Raw genomic sequence first — 21,086 nt, 5'->3', positions numbered from 1 at the left:
GTGGATTCTCCCTCTCTGGAGACATTCCAAACCCACCTCTGTGCCACCTGCTCTGCATGACCCCGAGGCTGGACTGGATGATCTCCAGAGGTCCCTTCCAGCTCTCAGCATCCTGTGATTCTGGGATGACATAGAAGGGACGCCGCTGTCCCTGCCCCGCACCGAGCCTGCGGTCGGGCTGGGCGAGCGAACACGGGCCGGGAACCACGGGGCAAGGGGCAGAGGCTCCAGCGAGGGCCGGGGCTGCCCCGACACCGGCGCTGGCGACGATCCGGGGGTGATCCAGCCGCGATTCCAGCGGTGATTCCAGCGGCTCCCGGCAGGGACAGAGAGCAGGGGGTGGCTCTGAGCCCGGCCAGGATGAGCAGCAGTGTTGTTCCCGAATTCAGGAGCTCCCTAAACACTGACAGAGCGGTATAGAAAGTTTACAGAATAAATACTGTTTATTCTCGAGTGGGCGCACGGCGGAGCTTTACACAAACCACGCTCAGGTGGTAATAATTTGCGTATTTTATAAAGCCAAGCTCACATAGACCCGCCTATCTAATCCACGCTCTCCGCCTACCTAATGCATATTTATCCCGTGATGCAATCTTACGCCATGCTCCAAACACAAGGTTGTTTCCTTCATTAAGCAACTCGTATCGTAGAAGTTATCTGACGCCATCAGTTGCGTTTACACAAGGTGAGACAGCCCAGCCTGGGGACAGACAGTTCAGCCCGGAGGCATCAAGGTGACCTCGGCCGTGGGGAGGGGGAGGCGGCCGGATCCACATCCGGGTGAGGCCGCTCCGGCGGGCGGGGAGCGGGGCCGGGCCGGGGCAGGCCGGCCGGAGCGGGGCTGGTCCCGATACATCACGGCCCTGCCAGCCCCGGGTCACGGCCAGGAGCTGCGCTGGTCCCGATACGTCACGGCCCTGCCGGCCCCGGGTCACGGCCCTACCAGCCCGGGTGGCAGAGCTCGGCCAGAGCTTGGCTGCGGGGATGGGCCCCTCCAAGTCCGGCTCCACTTGCCGCCATTCTGCCTCCACCTGCTTGCAGTCTCACCTGTTTCCTCCTGCCTGCACCTACTCGCACCTGCCTTCTCCTTCCTTCATCTTTCCCGTCACCTGCCTGAGCCGTCCGAGCCCTCCCTGCCCCGCAGCACTGGCCGTGGTGTGTGGCGCTGGTGATGCCCTTAATGATGGGGCGTAAGGGTCGCCACAAAAGGGATTTTAGAATTAGTTCAGAGGAGCAGCAGGGGCCTGCCTTCCTTCCTTGCCCATTCCTTCTCCGCACGAAACTGGGGTCCCTGGCAGCAGGAGAACCCTTTGAGTAGTTCTCTAGCCCAGGCCAGAAATCCTGGCTATGAGTTCTTTGCTCATCTGCTTCCAAGGCCAAATTGTACATTGCCAAACTTTCAAACGCTGTCCAGAATTTTTTAGTTGTGACATTTTCTGTGTGATTTTTCAGAGGTGTGTGGGTACCTATTACTGTAAACGGAGTTAGGTGTCAAAGTATTCCTGACAATATATCAGAATCTTCAGGCATCTAAATCACTTTCTATAAATGTGGTCTTTAAACATTTTAGGAGTTCTGATCTTTTGTAATAGGGTTGATTGTGTCCTCTTGATACCTCAGTGCCTGAGTCTACCCTTCTGCTCTGGGATATTGTTATGATGAACTCTGCCTGTAGCTTTGGTTTTTGTCAGGAGACTCTAGTTTCATAAGTAATTTTTCTTTTCTATTTTAGCAATTGTTTTTGCCTATCAATTACACACCATAAATGCATATTTTGCCACCTTACTGCAGCATTTTAGTGGAACGTTGGGTAGTTTTTGTCACAGTGCTTGAACACCTATTTCAGTAGACCTGCTTAATAGTTTTTGTTCTCAGCACTTCCTGGCTGTTTGCTTTTCTATTCTTCAGATTTTGCTCTTCCACATATATTTTTTGAATATATGACCATGGTCTGAGTGCCCCCACATCCGTGGTTTGTCAAAAGTAAGTGTTGATGCAAGTTGTAATTACTTCCTTGTTTTTCCTTCAGGGGCTCTCATTTCTCATTCCCTAATCCTGGAAGCAGACTGCTGACCATCCTCAAACACAGACTTCAGGGCAGACAGTGTCTGTTGAGTGCAGTAGTGATCCTCATGCTAGTAGGATCTGAAAGAAGAAAATCACAGTAGTGTTCAAACAGGTGATGCTTGGATGCTCAATGAACGGTCACGTCTTGAAAAGATTCTTAAGAGTATTTTGAAAGGAAGTCGGTTAAATGCAGGAGATAAATTTCTGTGCTCTGTGCCTCAGTGTGTCTGTGTGAATAGTTCCACCAGTTATCGGTTTCTGCTGTTAGTCTGGGACATTGAAGCTGAGATGGTGGGTGGGTCATGTGAACACCAGATTGAGGTAATTGGCAATAAAATAGGGTCTGTTTGGATTTTTTAAAAATCCAAGTCTTTCTCTGACAATTGCTAATAAAGTGTAAGGTTTCCTATCAGTTTGACTCTACCAGGAAGACACATTTGCTTCTGTCACATTCACACAGAAACCTCTGTAAGGATTTGGAAACACAGTGATCAGACTGTGCCTCACTAGAACTCCCAGTGTGGTTTCGGTACTTTTGCAATGAATTAGGAGCTACTTGACTGTTTTTCTATATCTCTTTGAACAGCATGGGGTGTTGGGCCAGCTCCTTCACATTTCCTACCAGGTGACACAACTACTGCCAGAGACTGGTGAAGAGTACCTGCTGTCTGGGCACTGTTATCTGCTTCTGTGGTGTCAGGCTGATGACAACCACACAGATTTAGAGGTGTCAAGATGCAGTTATGCTATGAAGCATATTTCTGGTCCAGAGGAGCAATTGGATTGCAATCTTAAGGGCAATAGCTCCCCAAATCTTTACAGAACTGCTGAGATAGATATCTAAGTGTGGTGTCTCTGGCTGGGTTCCTACTGAAGAGCCAGCTTTCAGGAAAGCTTGGAACACCAAATGGAAAAAAAGTTGTGGTGTGATGGAAACACACTTTCTGTCAGTCCTTAAATGTAAAGTTCACAGCACCTTCCTGCCCCATGTGCAGGTACATGAGGTGTAATCGGCGACTGTCCATCTACAGTGCTTCATACTCAAGTGCCCTTACAGGGAAGTCCTGTCTGCTCATGGAAAACTATTTTGGTCATAATAATGAAGCAGAAAAATTCTTGTTAAACCAGTCTTAATACTCAGGACTTTTTCAGCTGGATTTTTTGTTTCGTTTGTTTGGTTAGTTTTTGTTTGTTTTTGTGTAGGGCTTTCTCCCAGTACACTCTTAAGTCTAAGGCTACAGACTAAATTTTAAGTCATGTGGACTAAATCTACCTTTGAGTGCAGTGTAAGTGATAGATCATCTAAAAACTGTTTTAAGGTGACTTTCAGACACTGTTTTAACAGTTTATCTGTTACACTGTATTACTTTGTTACTTTAATATTTGTAAATATAGGAATGCATCAGAAATTCAAAGTGCCTGATTTTTTTTTCTTTTTTCTACCTCATACTTGTGAAGACTTAGGTGGAAATAACCCCTGCTGGTATTAGTAAAAAAATACCTTAAATTTGAGGATTGGGTTTATCTTTTCTGATAAGGCCTCTTGCAACCCTAATCTTCTCTCATCACTTTGCATCCTTTAAGCAAAGATATCTGCTCTCTGGACTTGAGTCTCCAGAAGTAGTACTATTTCAAATAAAAATTAAGTATTTGTAGTTTTCTGAATGTAGAATTATATTATCTAAACTTACTTAACATACAACAGGATTTATATTACTTTGTCCTGAAAAGTTTGGGATTGACCAGTGTGAAGAATTTTGCTTTTCTAACATAACAGGCTTTTTTTCCTTTTCATTGTTCAGTTGGCAGATTTATTTTAGGTGTGACTGAAATGAATTTTGGGGGTTCTGTCCATTCTTTCAATTAAACCATTAAAAATGTAAATTCCATTCTAGGGAGTGGTTGAAGAAAAAGAATTACGTGCCCATAAATTTCTTTCCAAGTAATCACAGAGGACTTTCTGAATTAAGAAAAAAGTGAATTAAGTTTTTTATTTACATGTACAAGTGGCAATAAATGTTCCTCAAGAAGTTTTTAGGAATGTAGTTTTTATGAAGTTCTGCAGTTTTCTAGAAGCTTTGTGTGTCATCTGTGTCTACCTTAAGTTTGTTGGTGTACATAAGGCTAAAATTTTCTGTGATCACCTTGTTACAGACACTGCCTAGTAAACTTTCCCATCCTTTGAATCACAGCTAGAGGAATGGACATAATATTTGTAAAGTCATTTTGGATCCTCAGAAAGAAAAATATTTTCACCTATTCAGCACCTTCCTTGATTCAAGAACCAAATTTGAATCTCCTTATCTGATAACACATGGCATCATAATACTCAAATATTAAATAGGCAGGTTTTCACTTGCAGGTTCAGACTCGTTCTTCCACAGACCCATTCAGATCCATTCTTCCATAGACTCCAGGAATATTCCTCTCATTTCAGTGCAGCCCTAGAAAAGATAGCAAATTTTTGTGCACATATATAAATTGATTTTAGGTGACTGTGCAACAGTAATGGGTGGAGCTGCTGGCTTGCTTTTGCAAAAAGTAATTAAAATAATTAATGCTGGTAGCAGAGGTGGTTCCAAATTGAGAATTCATCTTTCCTCTGGATTATAAGACTGTAACTGATATGTCTTCTGGTGGGTAGGTTGCTTGTAGGAATACAGCTGGAATCTGACACTAAGGGCTGACTATTTAAAACTTGATATCTTTGGATATCAAGCAAGCACATCTTGAGATGCAAAACATCCAAACTCAAATTATTCCAGTGTGAAAACTAGTAATTTCTAGTCTGTAGCCACTGCAGCCTTGGATCTGTTACTAGAGCTGTTGCTGTTTCTTCAACAAAGAACTTAGAAAAGCGATTTAATGTGCTGTGTTATTTATAAAAAAACAGTTCACAGGGACATTGCTATCAGTGTTTGCTGGCTGATTGTGTCTCAGGTTTTGTGCATACTGGAGAATTGGACTCTGGCTGTGAACCATTGCATTCATGAGAGCTCTCATGTGGCAGCACAGCCACCACACCAAGGCACTGCATCTTTGGATCTGAGCAGAAGATGAAAAATTCACAAATGGTGATCATCTCCTTCAAGTGACAACGAGTGTATGTGAAAATGGAGTGGAAATTCCATACTTCAGTGTGGATGTCCTGTGAGGAGCAGATGAGGACTTTGGCTTTGTCCAGTTTGGAGAGAGGGAGGCTGAGGGTACCCTCCATGAGGGTGGCCAGGCAGGGCAGAGGCTTCCAGCTCGGTGGTCAGTGCCCCAGGCTCTTGGACAATGCCCTTCCTAATGTGCTCCAACTTTTGGTGAGGGCTGATGCTGTTGGACCAGATGATTGTTGTAGGTCTGTTGTAGCTGGAACTGTTCTGTTCTGTTCTGTGAACACTCTGGGGAGGGGATGCAGCTGTGGGAGAGGATATTGAATAAGTATGAGCTGAAAGGGATGACAGATGTTTGCTCTAAGCTGTGGACTTTTCAAGGAAATCACTGCTGTAGACATCCTTGCTGTTGCACATGTGCTTTTGGGCATGTCAGCTGAAGGCAGAAGAAATCTGGAAGAAGGTGAGCAGGTTTAGAGGTGCTTCATTAGTTAATAACCATGCTCACAAAAAGAGAATAAAATCTCCTGCAGCAAAACAGGTTGTTTAACCTAGCCCTGAAAGTAGTGTAGCATTTAAAAACCCAGCTGAGCAAACCCCCTTCATCTGGGAAGCAGGAACTAACAATCCATTACATCAATTCATAAGCAATTTGATCTCAATATACAAGATTATGAAAGGATTCTTTGTAACAACCTTACAAACCTTAAAATTAGAAGCTCATAAGTAATTTTTTTCTCCTTCCCAGGTGTTTATATTCAAATGAAATGATTCCACGTAAAATTTGAAGATTTTAAATACAAAACTTCCAAAGGTGTAGAAATTATTTTGTTTTCTGAACTTCCATTAGATTGTAAATAAATAAAGGTACTAAATAATGTACTAAATATTAAAAGTTCATTCTGCATTTCCTTAAAGTTTATTCTGTGTCTCCTTAAGGTTTCTGAATAAAGTGAATGCAGGTAAAAGCTATCCAATATTCTGTGTATTGTTGCCAAAACTTGATCTTGTAATTCTTTATTCCTCATCAAATATTTTGCCAGAACCCACTGCTGAGGTGGGTTTACAGAAAGATGGAATTGCTTTACTTTGAATTTGTTTTAGTATCCATTTATATTAAATACCTCTGTTTTCATTTAAGTATCTTCTATTTATTGCAGAACACAGTGATGTTTGGGACTTCTTAAAATTTCTGAGGGAAAGAGACCTACAGTCAAGTTCTTTGTGCTAGGCTTGCTTTTTTCCAAACTTTAACAACACTTTACTGTGTTACCGTTCTTGAGCTTAGTGTGTGTATAGAGAGAAATAAAGTGGAAATCCTGTCTCTGAGGATTGGAATTTAGTGTAGATTTAGATGGAAACCAAAATATTTTAGCATGCATTTGCCAGTTAAGCTTTTAAAAGGACTTTCCATGGGGTGCAGCTTGTGAAACTGTAATAGTGAGTTTCTGAAGAGGTTTCCATATGATGCACAGGCCACAGTCAGTTTGCTTTTAGTTCTTAAGTTGCCACAGCGAAAAGTCAATATCTTGGCCTGATCAACTATACACTGAAGAAAAGTTGTACTTAGTTTGAAATCTTGGAATTGTTAAAGTTGGAAAAGACCTTCAGGATGGTTGGGTCCAACCATTAACTTCACAATGCCAAGTTCACCACTGACCCTTGTCCCCAGGTGCCACATCCACACATCTTTTAAATGCCTCCAGGGCTGGTGGCTCCAGCATTGCCCTGGGCAGCCTTTTCCAGTGCTTCACCACCCTTTTGGGGAAGATTATTTTTCCCCACTGTTCCATCTAAGCCTCTCCTGGCGCAGCTTGCGGCTGTTTCCTCTTTTCCTGTCCCTTGTTCTCTGGGAGCAGAGCCTGACCCCCACCTGGCTGCCCCTCCCATCAGGGAGTTGTGGAGAGCCGCAAGGTTCCCCCCAGGCTTCCTTTCCTCCAGATCAATCATTCCCAGCCACATCAGCCACTCCCTCCCCAACTCTTTGGGCCTGTTCACCATTTCTTTTACCCAGAAAAGAGTGCACACGTCCAAGCCAGGAGCAGCCATTTCTCCAGGTGAAGACATTGGAAAAAGAAAAGTTTTGCTAAAGTCCAGGTAAAAAAGCAGCCAAAGCCTTTCCCTCATCCAAAACACGGGTTACCTTGTCACAGGAGATCAGATCAGCTCCTCCTTCCCTCTCTGTAGATGGGAGGAATACTTGCTGATGTCCAGACAATTGGGACCTCCCTAAATAGGTAGGACTGCTGGTAAATGATTGGAAGTGGCTCTGTGGGCTCTCTCAGCAGTTTGTTCAGCACCCTCAGGTGGATCCCAGCCAACCCTGTAGATGTGTATGTGTCTGAGAGTCACAGCAGCATCTTCTTCTGGAATGTGGGGGCTCATTCTGCTCCCTCTCCCTCTCTTCCAGCTCAGGGCTGGGTACCCTGGGGACATCTGGTCTTGCTGCTGAAGAGGCAAAGACAGCACCAATACCTCAGCCTTTTCCTTATTCTTTCTCACTGTTATTTTCTGGTGCATCCAGTGAGGGTGGAGATTTAGCCCTCCTTTTCTTGCTGTTGTATTTATAAAATAATTTTTGAATTTTCTTTTATGGTGGTAACCAAGTTAAGTTTTTTTTTTTTGCTTGGACCCTCCTGAATTCCTCCCTGCAGAACCTCATGCCATCCTTGCAGTCCTGTTTCCTCTCTGCTGTGTTGTATTTCCAGCAGACACCCAGTAACAGGGCCAGCAATCGTGAGACTTCTCCCAGTCTATTTAGAGAATATTTCATCTGTCTCTTCATCCTAGCTGGGTGGGCTGTAACATACTCCCACCAGGATATCTGCCTTGTTTGCCTTTCCTCTGATTGTACCCAAAACATTTTCTGCCCCAGCACCTCCTTTTTTCTTGTTTTGCTTTTTTTTCTGGACAAATTCCTGCCCATTTGGTTAGCACTGATGGACAATAGCATTGTAAACTGACTCTAAATGGGTCTCAGAAACTGAGTTTAAAACCACTTTTATTTAATCCACTTAAAAATGATTCTTATAGAAATTTAGGATTAATCACAGTGTGATGAATGATAAAATGAGATACTGATACTCCAGGACCAGATTAAGTTTATTATTAGGAGCTAGAAAATAGGTTCTGCATTAGGACTTTCATAAATATTTTTTCTAGTTAAAGAGTGCTTAAAAAGTGTGTGATACAGCTACTTAACTTCCATCAATATTGAATGTACCTGGATTTAGTTAAATTATCCTTACAAATGCACTTATGAACTGCCTTTAATGTTTATAAAGAGGCCTGACTTGCCCTCTCGTTGGGGTTGAAAGAACAATATTGGTTTAAGAACCTTTAAGTGGAGAAGAGACGAGAACTAATGTGCTTGAAAATTTCAAAAACTGAGGCAAATTATACTTATGTTTGGAAACTATTTCATTTAAATTGACTGTGTGCCCTGAAGACCTTGCTATACATAGATCCTTTTCACACACATCCCTCAGTGTTGCCCAGTGGTACAATTGAGAAAAGTTTGTAGTTGTTTTTTTGGGTTTTGTTCTTTTTTTTTTTTTTTTTATTATAGCAGGCAGAAATATTGTAGTATAAATACCTAGTACTTTCAGAGCATACCTTTAGAAGTTAACCACCTTTGTAATTCCTTCATAAGGGACCAAGGTAATACTGTTAGAAAATGAGTTTATCAGTAAAAGGTTTCAAAATGTTTTGACAAGATACTAACTTGCTAAATTGCCTTAATGTATTCCAGAGTGTGTTTAGATTAATTTTTTGAGTTATTGTGACGTGAACTGTATTAAAGACGTTTTTAGTAAAATGGATGAATATTGAGTAGCAAGAGTGCTCAAAAAGTAGTTGCAAAAATGTAAATCACTTTTTGCAAGTCATGATCTAGATGCAGTATATGTAAAACACTTGGAAATTAAGTAATTCTTCTGACATACTTGAATATTTTTTCTTTAAAATAAAAAAAGTTAACAAAGTAGTTTCAAAAACACAATGCATTTTGATTTTAAATGGTTGTCTTCCAGTAGCATCTATGCTAAAATCTTTCCAATTTTCTCATGGTGTAAAGTATACCATGATCTGATTAGTCTCTAGTTAATAAATAACAGCTTTTAGGGTTTTTTTTAAAGAATTTTTTAAATGTAAAATTTTATGTCAACATTGAATCCCATAGAAAATTTGTTGTATTTAAAATATTAAGTGTATTTAACCTGGTTTAACTCTACATGACTGCAGAATATGTAGAGTTGGTAAAGCTAACGAAGGGTGGAGCACTGACAGTGTCTTTGGTACAGCAGGGGCTAATGATTAATTTTTGCTTATTAATCCAATCCTGGTTCCTCCATAAGGTTTGAATTATAAATCCACACACCAAATGAGAAAGTGAGGGAAGGCTGAAAGGAGACCAACATTCTCAGTGTTGAGTTTAGTTCTAGTCTTAGGCAGACTAGAGCAGGCAGGCTCCTGGTCAGATTTCTGGTGCCAGCCAGCCAGGCTCCCTCCTCAGCAGCTGTTCTCATGAAGTGCACTGGGTTTGAATTTCTTAAAATTATTTTGGCATTTTGGATTAAAATAAAAGGGTTTTTTCTTTATTCCTATTTAGTGAAATGTTTTATGATATTAATTTTCTGTGTAAGTTGTGCAGTGAGCAATATATGTCCTGGGGAAGGAAGTCATTTGATTATAGGAATAACCTAACGTACTGTTCATTATGAGTGAAGGAAGATAGTTGTGAGTTTTTCTGTTAATTTTTTTTTTTTTTAAACCATTATATACTTAGAAGATGACTGGATTAGCTTGGAGTTGGCCATTCACATACATATTTTTGTCAAAGCCTCTACAGAAAATTATAGTTATCACCTGAAACTTTTAATTGCTAAATACATTTTTTTTTTAATTACTATTGAGTGTAAGTGTAAGGCATTAATGGTTATTATTGAAATAGTCAACTTTTTTCTTGCTGACTTTAGTCAAGCAGAACTTGTTTTCATTGGGAATTTTGCTGACTGAAGACTATGTAATTGCCCAGTAATTAACATAGTTAAAAGATATCACTCTACATGTAGTTTGCACTTTGGAACCCGAACATTCTGCCGTTCTGCCGGTTTTCGCAGCATTGCCAGAAGGGATACTTTTGCATAGTAATTTCTGAATAAAGTCATGAGTTCTCTTTAAACAGTGCTCGTTTAAAAAACCATTAAGCTCTGTGAATATCTAAGGCCCTTGTTACCTTAAATAATTCCATGAAGTCTCAAGTATTTATTTCTAATTTCACTGTGTGCTTGTATAAATAACTAAGTGTCCACTACAGCCTATTACTATTTTGTTTTTTACCTATATTTAATGTGTATGGAAGTTTTACACTTTAGGATGAATACCTGTTAGGCATGCATTTATTTCCAGTTCTGCAAAGGTTTTAGAAGACTTGTAAAAATTGTGTTTTAAAATAAATTGAATGGGAGAAGGAACAATTGGTTTCTTTTAAACCAGGAAGATGTGGAGCATTTTGGTTTTGTCTGTTTGGGATTGGGGGGGAGTTTAGCTCGTCTTGAATGAGAAATAATTTTTGCTTAATTGCCAACTGACCTTTCATATTCTTGGTATCAGTGCCCTCCTCACACTCTTAGTTCTTAAATGTCCTGGTAACTTGCTGAGTATGGAACCTCTTAGGAAACATCTGTCTCTGAGAAGGACCTGGTAGCTCTGACAAATCTTTGTCAAAAGCTTTGGCCCTAGAGAAGAACTGTATTTTAGAAATACAAAGTAGGTATAAAGAATCAACCTGAAGTGATAAATTATTTTAAAATATTGTGATCTGATTAAAAGAAAAGTGTTTGGTTGTGGAGCTCGAATCCTATTTTCGGTATGGCCTGATCTGGAATCTCTGTTTGCAGCTCCCTTAGTGTATTAAAAGGCAGCCTTTTCTGTGAGAAATAATTTTTTTTAATTGCAACAGAGAACATACAATTATGATAATATCCATTTGGTCAAAGGTCATGTGATGAAAAGTGATGTGTTGCATGCTTAGGAGCAGACCAAAAACAAAGATGAAACAAAGAAAGATAATGTGCACAGACATTCTGGCAGCAGTGTTTTCTGTTGGAAAGCACATTAGCATTGTCATTTTACTTGTTTATGAGTTGGGAGTTGAACAATGTGAAGCCTCTCCTGTTTGCTTCATAAGAGAGTCACATAAAAATTAATTTTGAGTCACACTGTGAGTTGCTTCTTCATGAACCAGACCATCTCTTTTGGGGAGTATGGAAAATCAAATTAATCTGCTTAATATGTGAACAAAAAGTCATCAAGTCTTCTTATTAAGTATTATTAAAGAGAGAAAAAGTGCAATAATGCATTCTTCTTTCTGTATGAGAGGGAGAGTAATATCTGGCCTTTTCTACTTCTAACAGTATATCTAGAGTTTGCAAAACAAAGAATTAAAAGGGTTTTTGGGGGGCAGTTGTGTTGTATTTCAGTTTTTACATTAAACTTCCATAAAATCTGAATTCTGATAGGTGTTTGGGGGGAAATGATTTTTTAGTGTTATTTAAGATTTTCAAGACCAGCAACTGAGTGATATGAAATCAGAACTTAAAAATCTGAGACGTAATTGTTATTCTTTTTGATAATGTCATGTCATGTCAGAGAAACAGCCTAATACCTTTTTTCTTGCCTCAATTAATACCTTTCCCTGTGGGAAGTGCTGAACTTCTAGGGCTTGGAGGAAGCTGCGGGGAGTTGTTTTATTAATTGGAAAAGTGAGTCTTACAGTCCATTAGGAGACACAGAGGAATGATAAAGGAATGCTGTGTATTTTTATTTAGTACAATCCTATCTTACATAATGTATTTATTTAATATAATCCTTTCTTACTATGTGCTGCTGATTTTGTCAGGTTTTTTGGTTCTTTGGGGGGATTTTTTTGAAGTATGGTCACATGTCAGCTTTTCTGACATGAGATTAGAATGATAACCTGTGAACTGACATTTCACAGTTTTTGTGAATTGTCTATATGTAAGTTAAAGAGTATCTTTTTCATAATATTTAACTATCAGTTTTACTGATTATCCTTTATATTTAGGCCTGTACTATCTTATTTTACTTTTAATTAAGAGAAAAAGCCTCATTTCAAGTGCATAACAAGATGATTTATAGAATTTAAAACATTTTTCCTATTTTTTTTTCTTTAAAGATTCCTTTTCTGGTGAAGGAGTGTTGGTTTATAGAATAAGTGATTCACCCAGCACCAGATTTTCCTAGGCAGTGCATCATGCCAAAACCTGGTATTACCCTGGGTTTGGTTTTGTTTAGTTGGCTTTTTTTATTTTTTATTTTCCTGTAAAGCTTGTATTCCTTCTTAATGTGAAAGGTCTTGAGCACTTTTTTCATAACATTAATGACATTTATTAGTGCAAGTTACCACACATCCGTATAAGCATGCATTCAAAGACTTAGATTTTTGTTTGACATGTTGTTATATTAAATTGTGTTGCTATGATGCTCTTACTGTTACTAAGATTGTGTCAAATCTTCTATTTTCACATACCTGTTCCGTGACAAAGTTTGCTTGAGGCATAACTTGGTGCCTTTTACTCTTGAAAAGTTTCTCCCTGTGCAGACACCTCTTTTTAGGTTCTGTTAAAGCACATTACTGGGATCTGCAGGCAAAAATAATTGATTGCATTTCCTAATGCTGCTTAGTAACATGGAGCAGCATGAGAATCTCAGTTGTCAGTCTGAGTTCTTGGAACTCATTAATATTTTAAGTGGGAATGAATTTGAAACACGTGTGACCCTTGTATTTTGCTTTTAAACCCTCCATTTCTTAAGTTTATCAGACGTGAACTGTAGAAGAAAGGCCTTGGTTTGTTCTAGCATTCCCAAACCAGGTGTTTCTGTATCCTTTATTTGCTTCTAAGTAAAAAGATTGTGTTCCTAAAGCAGCGCTGTATAAAATTCAAGCATGTAGTTGGAGCGCCTGATTGCATGAACTTCTTGGAACTGATATCAGCTCTTCTCTTGAGAGGAAAACCCTAAATTACAACACACTCTCTGTTAAGGCTGAGAGGAAGGTAAAGGCTGAGACTACTGAACCTGGCTCAAAGAAACTTTGATTCGTTTAGAAGCATTTGACTTTTCTTTTTGAGAAAAAGGCTTGTTATTTGTAAATGTCTTATTGCGTTCATGATCAAATAGTACCATCTAATGATTCCTAGGAAAGGTCTTGAATTAATGAATGAATTAACAAAGTGATTTATTACTTCCAAAGAAGAAGCATCCCCATGCAGTTTTGCTTTCTTGTTGAGATTTTTTTTCTTAATGCCAGAAGTTCACCTCAGCTTTTTTCAAGAAGCATTTCTGTAGACTATGAAGATTTATGTGAGAATTTTTTTATTTGAACTCATAATGAAAATATTTCATAGAAGCATAGAATCATACAATATTTGGTTTGGGTTGGAAGGAAGCTCAAAGCTCATTTATTTCCAACCCCCTGCCATGGGCAGGGACAGCTTCCACTATCCCAGGTTGCTCAGAGCCCCATCCAACCTGGTCTTGGACACTGCCAGGGATGGGGCAGCCACAGCTTCTCTGGGCAACCTGTGCCAGGGCCTCACCACCCTCACAGGGAACAATTCCTTCCCAATATCCAATCTAACCCTGCTCTCTGTCAGTGTGAAGCCATTGTCCCTTGTCCTGTCACTCCAGGTCCTTTTCAATAGTCTGTCTCCATCTTTGATGTGGGTTCCCTTCAGGTGCATTTCATTAGGCTTTCACTTCTCTTATTTCTTCTATAGCAGTGAAGATTCTAGAGCTACTCTTTGCCTTTCATGCTCCTCTCTTGAGGTTGGTTATGTCATCAGCAGACCCAGTCATAAATGATCTTGGACAGATGTTGGTAGTTATGAGTATGGTTCAGCTGAAGTACAATGTCAAAAGTGGATTCACTTTTTCTTTTAATGATACTGTTGTGGATCAAACTGAATACATTAAAACATAGACCATCCATGAAAGAGGCATTTGGAAATTTTCTAATCCAAGCCACTGTGTAAAGCAGATCTGGTTAGAACATGCGGCTCGGGGCCCTGTCCAGTTAAATTCTTTGTGATTGTCCTCAGGAATTATGAGTCCACCATGTCTGTGGGCAGCCTGTTCCAATATCTGGTCACAATTTTCACTATTCCAACTTCTGTCCTAAGGGCTTTGTCCTAATCCCGGCGCAGCTCTGAGAACAGCCTGTCTCTGTCTCTTGGAGGCCTGTGTCCAATTTATGGGTTTCAGCAAAATAAGATTACTTTAAGTATGAGAGTTTTTAGTCTACCATGGTGACTTTTTCTCAGGCATTTGTGGGACTCATGGTGTCTGATCTTTGTGACCTAATTAGCAGATGACAAGTCAGGCTTTTCTCCTTTTCATTTATTTATTTATTTATTTAAGAATACAAACTAAGTTCCAGGCCTTCTGATTATCATCAATCTGAATCAGATTTCAGAGGTTGTTGTTCTGGACTTGATGTTGATTAATTATAGGTATTGCCTGGCTGTACTTAACATGAACGTTTAATTTCAGTTTAATTCAAGCTACTTTCTGAGATTTTTTTGGATGGGGAGAAGGCTTGGGGAAAGAAAAGGGATTTGCTCCAAAGCACAGTATGTTTTAATTGTGTATCTACTTTGCCTGACTTGTCACAGAAGTTTATGTGCATCTTGTAAAAATGTGTGGCTTTTGAAGTAAGAGGATATTTATGATAAAGCTTAGAGAGAGCCATTCAAGAAATGTAAAATACAGTTAACTGTGTGATTCCTTATTTTTATAAAGCAAAACTAACCTTTCCATGTTCTGGTCACAAGAAACCAATTATAGTGAAGACTGAAGATCTAAGAAGATGAAGACTGAAGCTCTAACCCTTGAGTTTCTGAAATTGTTAGAATTAAGTCTTGGGAAAGACAGGTTCTGCAGACATTGAAATATGCTGTATAATACCATAATCTATTACATCTTCTGTTGTAGGTAATGCATTATTTAAAATCGTCTTTGTATATCTAGAGAGAAGAAGTTGGTATTTTTAAAGTACATGATTATAAAAGTTGGGGGAAATTTCACAGAACATGGGTTTCCCAGTTTTCTCTGTTAGTTTCTCCTAGGATATGGCTGAGGAATTGGCAGTTCTTGAATATGTTTTCCACACAAGGCTGTGATGCTGTGGGTTTTTTGGTTTTTTTTCCCCTCCTATGTCATAAGTGACTTTGACTTGCCCTCTCTGTAGGAGCTTTCAGAGCTCATTTTCCTCTTGTGGGTATAAATGGAACTCCTGTTTCTTTTTTGTGTAGTTGTGTTTGAACTATGGAAGTGGAATGGACTTTGAATTTGTGCTTTGTTGCTTTTTCCTGCTTTGCTCACTGTTTAAAAAACCAAAAGGTATATGCTGAAGAAGAGTTCCCTCAAATTCTAAGCCACAAATTTTTGTGGAATTGATTTTGTAGATTATCTCAATACCAGTTTTTGGGGTGTTTCTGAGGTTTTTTCTCATACTAGTTCAGTACCTTGAAGATGAGATTATTATTTCTAAAGATTATTTATATTTCTTTAATAAAGGCTATATGAAGCTAAGGTGTTTATTTATATAAAAGGGTTCTTTTTCCTTCTAAAATGCTTTTAACATTGGGGAAGGCAGTTATTGAAGTCATAGATCATGTAGGATGGTCTTGCTACATGAAGCTGGTACAAATGCTACAGATTTTTCTGGTACTGTTCTGTTGCTTGCAGTATTGGCATGTGAAAGTAGAGTTGTTTCGAGATTGCTGGTGATACTAGATGTGGAACATCACATCATAGGGTGTGAAATCTTACGTGCTTCTTGCAGGATCTGGATCTTTTACTTCAGGAGTCCTGACAAAATGAGTAAATGGTAAAAAAAGCTTTCTCCCTCTTTCTCTCTCTCTCTCTCTTTCTCTCTCTGTTTCTCTCTCTCTCTCTTTCTCTTTCTCTCTCTTTCTCTCTTTCTCTCTCTCTCTTTCTCTTTCTCTCTCTCTCTCTCTCTCTTTCTTTTAAATTCACTGAAGGAACTGATAGAATTTTAGGTATTGCCATTTGGTTTACAAATTCTCTTTTTGTATAAACTGATCCTTGACTTTTATTGTCACATTCCTTAATGTGCTGTAGTCATCTCCAAGTATTAAAACTTTCTGGAAACTCTTCAGAATAAATGGATCAAGGGGTAGACCCAAAAGGCAAAGTGGAAAAGAAAATTCTCTGGGTGTTTGCTCCAGCGCTTGACTGCTGCTGCTTTTTAGACCCAAGTCTCAGTCCCTGCAGATATTCTTAACTTGACTGTGTGTGGTTTTAGCCAGTGCCTGAGCAGGCCATGCTTTAAGGTTGTGTTGCATGAGTTGTCCTGGGAAACTTTGCAAACTAAATTGTGATTTCTTTAATGTTGTACTGCTTTATTTGGGCTGTGGAAGAAAACTCCTTACAATGGGCCAAGCTTTCATTTTTCTTAAAAGTACCATAGACTTGAGTAGAATCAATTGTAATATAAGCAACTACTACTGTAAAATAGGTGGGTTTGCAACTGCTGACTTTTTTGGTTTGTTTTTTTTTCTCTATTAGAAAAGTTTTAATATTATTGTAATGTACTAGGTGTTTATTAAGTCAGTACTGGCAGTGAAATCATAGAATAATTGAGGTTAGAAAAGACCTTTAGGATCATGGAGTCCAACCATTAACTTCCCACTGCCAAGTCCACCCCTGAACCACGTCCCCAAGTCCCACAACTACATATCTTTTAAATAACTTCATGTGATTTAACCACATCCCTGGGCAGCCTGTTCCAATGCCTGACAACACTTTTGGTGAAGAAATTTCCCCTAATATCCAATCTAAGCCTCCCCTGGCACAACTTGAGGCCATCTCCTCTTCTCCTATCACTTTGTGCATCAGAGAAGAGCCTGACCCTCGCCTGGCTGCACCCTCCTGTGGTGGGAGAGTGGGAAAGACTGATAATGTCCTCCTGAGCCTCTTTTTCTCCAGGTTAAATGAACCAGCCTCAGTTCCCAGGGGAAAATTGCTGTGACATCTTCTATGTTGTCTTCTTATTCCCCATAACCTTGAAGTATCTTAGTTCACTCTGTGTGTGGCAGGCTCCTGCCCCCTGTTAAAATAAAGGTGCCATCATCCCTGTCACTCTGGGAGCTGACCAGCACTCTGCTTCCTGCCAGGGAAGATTTCCCACATGTCCCTTTTTATGATGGAATCCACAGTGGAATGTGATGGAGAGCACTGGTATTTTGTTGTCACCCGGTTTTCACTATCTTACAATGGGGTAGGACACAGCATGCAGAATTGTTAAGTGGATTTTCTTCTTTAGGAAATTTTACAAATGCTCTAAATATATTTTAGTTTCCATTATGCTGTACGTTCATATTCTGGTCTTTCTTGAGCTCGATATCCTTTGTGATATGTGTATTCTGTAATTAATTTTTTTCCAGTTAACAGCTTAGTAACTATTAAAAGTTTTTAAGATGTCAGATGCTTATTCTGCAACTGTAATTGATATAGATCAGGAGAAAAGCCTGTATTAGTTAGGTAAAAAGAAGAAAGTTTGTTCCTGTTTTAAAATTTGTAAAAGGTACTTGGAGATTTGGTGAAAGAGCCATGGGGAAAAGTGCATGTGAGCTGGTTAGATTGTGGCGATACAGAAACTTATCATCTCCCCTGCTCTTTATCACAGATGTATTGCCAGTGTACATGCTTACTAAATTGCTACTTTTTCGTTTTATTGGGGTGTTTTTGGTTGGTTTTGTTTTTGTTTTTAATCTCATACTTATCTGGGTAGACTTTTTGGAACCTGTAGTTTCGGCCAAAGATTTATTCTTCAAATGTTGTGGTCTATGTTATGTGCAGTCAAGGAACAGCTAATAAGCCTGTCCTGGACTGAACACATTGGATGAGGCATTTAGGAAACATAAGAATGAAAGTAAAACTGATAGCTTGTCACAGATGGGAGTTACCCACCCCTGGGGTTTGCCAGAAATACAAATGCAGCAGCCCCACCCTCAGGCAGCTCCACACACACCATTCTGACAAAACAAACAGCTGTATACTCTGTCAGTTTTTCTGTTAAAATGTACAAAATTTGGCCTCAAACTCAAACTTACAGACTGGGTTATATAGAAGTCACTTGATTGTACCTGGCAGAATCAGTTCTCTATTACATAGACAAATGTAAATTGTCAAATAATGGATCAGGACTTGATTAATTTGAATTCTCGCTAACCAGAGGTGGATGTGAATGAGGAATTCTTCCTATTCACCATTTGGTCTTTCCACCACTTTTGCCTTTTGACTATGAATACCAGAATTTCTGGTGGGATCACAATGTTCTTTCTTCCCCTAATTGTTGGAATGGGGAAGAGGGGCTTTTTTTCCTCTAGCTTACATTTTTCTGCGATATTTCTTGGGAATGGCTCTTGATCTTCCTATGTATAAAAACAAGCTTTTGGTATGTCTGTTAGGTAAGCACATTTTGAAAAGTTTTCATGACCTACTTTAAGCTGCTGGCCCGGCTTTGGTGACTGTATTTGGCACAGGAAAGCTCATGAGCTTCTCAGGTATGCACATCAATCTGAATAAGTTCATGCAGACTTACCAGCCATGCAGGAGAAAGTCTTGAGCAACCTCATCTGAAATGTAGTGTTGGCCCTGTTTTGAGCAGGAGCTTGGGTTGGATGACCTGCTGGTCTGAATTTTGGCAGAAGTTATTGTTCCATTTGGTGAATACAAACTTGTTGATAAAACCTGCTCAAAATTCAGTGGCTTGCGTATTCGTTGTCTATGGAAAGTTTCCTTCTTTTCACGGCGTGTGACTGGAGAGCTTCTCAAGCCTTTTAGGACATGACTGTCTGAGAACTGTAATGTTTTGGAAATGACCTGGGCTGCATGACCTACTGTGTCTTTTCCAACCATAATTTCTATGACTCTGTAATTTTGAGGTTGACTTCTTGTTGCCCAATTTTACAGTTACTTAATTCCAGTATCGGGCATATTTCAAGAGACCACATTTAGTCATGGTAAGACTGTGTGGGTTGTTTTGTCTTTTTCTGTTATTTTTCAAATCCTGAAGATTGTCAGCACTTAATGTATTCTTTCCTATTCCAGTGCCACAAATAATGTTCCTACCCTGTGAGGAAAGAAAGGTCCGATTTCCTATTTTGGAAAAGATGATTGGAATAGGTTGATTAAAAGAGCTTGCTCCCAAATTTGTTGCAGTTCTAAGGAGAAGTGTTAGACTACTTCCGTTATTTATTTGTACCAGAAATGCATTTCCATAATGAAAATAAGGAATAGAATTGAGAAATTATGTGTTTGGTCATATTTTCAGCATTGTTATCAGTTAAATATATAATGAATTATTAATACATTTTTTGAGCTAAATGCACATGTGCTTTGAGGACTGTGAATGTCTCCTGTTTGTTTCTTTAAACTGTTCCTATAATACTGGTGTGACCCTTTTCCTTGCAGAAGCTCCCTTTTTATGCAAGAAGAGATCACATTTTGGGAAAGACATCTCTTCACAAGAACTCTTGAACCAACACTATTTGAAGACAACCTCAGTGTCTGAGGTTTTGAAGTGTCTTATATCAGCATCCCTCAGGATTTATTCCATGCTTTCTATCCTGATCTGCTGCCTGCATATTTGTGACACACACTGAGTTTGCCAGGTTCTGGTATTTTTAGATTTTTTTTTTTTGTCCAGAGCAAATACAGCATGAAACAAATCAGGATTTCATTTTGAAACAGAGGTGCATGTACGTGTGTGAATATATATTATACATACCCAAAGAGCAAACAGACCCAGAATTCTCTCACCTGGGGGAGAATCACTCAGCCTGGAATTCCTGTGGGGTCTCTGAAGAACTGGAAATTGGAGGATTAACAGCTAGGTGTGAAAACACCATTGGTACTATAGAGACTTGCTTGGAGTTTGTTTATCTTTTATTCCATTGGAGTGATATGTGGAATAATTCATAAATTTATCACGCTGTAAGCTACAAAATGTCTGTGTTTAAAATTTGTGGGGTAAAGGTAATCTTAGGTCAGAATAATCCTGGGATTGTTACCAGACTTAAAAAACTATATGTGAAATGCAATAAAAATATGATGGATTCAATAACAGGTTGCTCTCCAGTTTTTCTTCTGCCCTGGATTCTTTTTCTCTATCAAAACTTCTGTTTTATTTATGCATAGTTTCTTATAACTGTTCTTGAAGGAGAAATGGAAATCCTCACATGTTTTCCTTACAGGGCCTTCTGTCTTTACTGCCTCAGGTCAGTGTTGTATTTGAAGAGAAATCAAAGTATTTAATCACTTCTTAGAACATGATTTTACATATTTTCTATTTTTGTTTGCCTTTTATTTTTTTAGAGCCTCTCCATTTTAGCATGCCTTTCCAAAATTGCTTTAATTCCTGTTGAGTTCCTCTGAACTTGTTCCAGTTTGTGTTTTTAAAATACAGTGCTGAATGTACTTTCCCTGGTTGAGACAAAACCAGTTCTGAGTTGATGGGAATAACGTCTCATGCACTTTGTAGGGAAAATCTGCTTTGAAGGAACTTTGTGTAGAGTCTGTAAGACCTGTTGATGTGATACAGAGTGTGTAGATAAAATATCTGTTTGCCTTTTTAAAGGCTCACCTTCTCCAGCTGGCTGCTCTGCCTGCTACCTGAACCCTACATTCTGCAGTGGTTGTGTCAATCCCTCGTCTGGTTTGGGTGGTTTTTCCTGGAATGTGGCATGAATACAGCGGCATTCTCAGTTTGTGCTGTCTCCATCTGCAATCCTGTGCTGTGCCCGCATGTGCTGTGTTCCAGAGCCATGTGTTATAGCTCTGAATGTTGATAGAGTGCATGAATGTTTG

At 39.4% G+C, this 21,086-nt stretch overlaps 1 protein-coding gene across 2 annotated transcripts in view; it reads left to right on the top strand.

The window, feature by feature from the left end:
• Nucleotides 1-400: 400 nt before the first annotated feature.
• Nucleotides 401-21,086, top strand: part of CCDC91 (coiled-coil domain containing 91) — a 113,271-nt gene continuing 92,585 nt past the window's right edge. Inside the window, exon 1 of one of the 2 annotated variants that reach the window (XM_033058594.2) lies at nt 401-685. The gene's annotated coding sequence lies outside the window, so the exon portion shown is untranslated. Of the gene's footprint in view, nt 735-21,086 lie in introns of both variants that reach the window. The other variant, XM_033058595.2, reaches the window with a different exon arrangement.

The sequence above is a fragment of the Catharus ustulatus genome, chromosome 4 (genome assembly GCF_009819885.2).
Source record: "Catharus ustulatus isolate bCatUst1 chromosome 4, bCatUst1.pri.v2, whole genome shotgun sequence".
Classification (NCBI taxonomy): Eukaryota; Metazoa; Chordata; class Aves; order Passeriformes; family Turdidae; genus Catharus; species Catharus ustulatus.
Note: the sequence above shows the minus strand (reverse complement) of the source record. Positions and strands in the feature narration are given on the sequence as shown.